This window comes from Myotis lucifugus, unplaced genomic scaffold (assembly GCF_000147115.1).
Source record: "Myotis lucifugus unplaced genomic scaffold, Myoluc2.0 scaffold_55, whole genome shotgun sequence".
In the NCBI taxonomy this organism is placed as follows: Eukaryota; Metazoa; Chordata; class Mammalia; order Chiroptera; family Vespertilionidae; genus Myotis; species Myotis lucifugus.
The window spans coordinates 3591217-3593808 of NW_005871103.1; positions in this window are offsets into that span (position 1 = coordinate 3591217).

Genomic DNA, 2592 nt, shown 5'->3' on the forward strand with positions numbered 1-2592 from the left:
CGACCAGAATAACCGGTGGCTATGATGAGCACTGTGGGCAGATCAGCTGCCCCCAACTACCCACGGCCCCTCCCCCCCGCCAGCCTGATCCCCTTGGCCCCCATCGGGTGGGCCGGCCGGACCCCACCCGTGCACAAATTTGTGCACTGGACCTCTAGTAATTAGATAATTACTCATTGTGACATGATCATCATCATAAGTTTAGTTCATATCTGTCATAATACATAGTTGCAATTTTTTCTCTTGTGATGAGAACTTTTAAGATTCATTCTCATAGCAACTTTCAAATATGCAATATGGTATTATTAACTATATATATAGTCACCATGCTGTACATTAATTTTCATGATTTATTTATTTTATAACTGGAAGTTTATATTTTAATTCACAAATGTTTTTAAACTTCTTTATAGCTGAAAAATTATTGTCAGCAATAGTAATTTTTTTTAATGAGCCAGAAAGGAATGCCTGTTACATAAATTTTAAGATGGGCCTCCATATCTTAAACACAGTTGTATGAATATTTATTTCAACTTGAACCCTCACTCCCACCTTTCCTGGTCAAGCATTTGGGAGAAAGTCCATCAGGTTAATTTCCTTATTCATAAGCAAATCATATCCTCATATTATTAGGAAAAAAGAATTTATGCTTATATGATAATTAGGAAAAATATATACAGAATACTTAAATATATAAATGGCCTCTCAGTCATTTATGATTATTTAAGTTATTTCAAAAGTGTTTTTGCAAATCTTTCATATAAACAAAATTACCTAGAAATGGAAAGAAACTTCTAGGATTGACACAGTGCAGAAATTTAACAAAATAACATATTTGGGCCACTCACTTTGAATGCTAAACAATTCCATTCAACTCCCTCACACTAAAATAGGTCAATAGTAAGTTGTCTAAATTCTGAGAGAGCAGGTTTCCATTATTGGCTTTACCTTCTCCACTGTTTAGTAGCCTTGTATTTCTCAGAAGGGAGCTAGACATCAGCTCACTTTTTCCAACTACTGGGACACATTGTGAGCTTGGTGTCCCTGTCTATGGGTTTCCATGAAGTCAGAGCACTTCTATGGCTTTGTTACGTCATCTTAAAGCACCCAGAAGCCAGGGCACATCCTGGCTGGCGTGGCCTTAGGCAGTTTTGCCTTAATGGGCCCCTTCTCTAAAAAATAATATTAAAAATTGTATTTTATGACTATGTTTGGTATAAAAGTGAACATAATCCAAACTGGATTGTGTTCGTTGTTTTCTTTTAATTGAAAAAGAACTTGAGCCCTAGCTGGTTTGGCTCAGTAGATAGAGCGTCGGCCTGCAGGCTGAAGGACCCCGGGTTTGAATCCAGCCAAGGGCACATGCCCAGGTTGCGGGCTTGATCCCCAGTGGGGGGCATGCAGGAGGCAGCTGATCAATGATTCTCTCTCATCATTGATGTTTCTATCTCTCTCTCCCTCTCATTTCCTCTCTGAAATCAATAAAAATATATTTTTAAAAAAGAAAAGAAATTGAAGCATCTTCATGTTTCCTTGGCCCTGTGCCTCCTGGGCTGAGTGGGAAGCCAACTCTGAGTGACCCTCCATCGATAGAACCAGCACATTGAAAAGTGAAACTCACGGGGATGCTGTAACAACACAACATTATTGTTTTCCTACTATTAACAATTTATTGAACACTTATCAAGTATTAGGTACTATAGTAATAAACATAACAGAGACCTGATGTTTTCAACATTTGAATGTGTTAACTCAAATGGTGGAGTAAAGATAGTGAAAATAATAACAGCACAATAGGAGAGAGAGAGAGAGAGAGAGAGAGAGAGAGAGAGAGAGAGAGAGAGAGAAATCACAAATGCTTGAACTCGTTTATGTAGTAAGTTATTCTCTTTTCTGAGCCAAACCCCATTTGGGGGAACATGGGCCCTGTCTGGTTTGGTAAAGGGTGGCCAAGTTTCCCTTTCCTGTTAGTAATGAGTATGGCCAAGTTCTGGGTCCCTTGGATGGGGGAGCTACCTGGTTTGGATCTCTGCAGCATCTGTGGACTTTGGCCAGGTTTGTTAGATTCTATGTTTCTAGACTCAATTTCTTCAGTAGTAAAAAAGGCTTCGCAGAGGTGTCCCTACTGCTCTTAGGAAAGCCAGGTAAGATATATTTTAAAATATTGATCAGTCTGATTAAATTCAAGACCACACATACTATGACTAAATATTATTTCTTGAAACAAATGCACAGCCCATCTAGTCAACAACTGTTTTTTGAATGTCTACTCGACACAAGCGCTGTACTAGGTACTGGGGTTACAAGAGGGAATACAGCAGGCTTTTGTCCTGGCCACATGGAATGTGGGAGCCTTGCAATCAAGCCTTTTCTACAAGCTAATGTATTAAACACTGGAAGCAAAGATTTTCATTACTGACTAAGAAGTGAAAATAGCCCTTATATTGTCTGTTAGGATTAAAGAGGAAAGAAAGGTGTGTGTTTTTTTTAACATAAGGCACACATTTCAATTAAAAATATCATTACCCTAATACAGCATTGGCATGTAAATTTTGCTTCAAGCTTTGCTTTGTGGAGAGCTCAGTTTAGGCA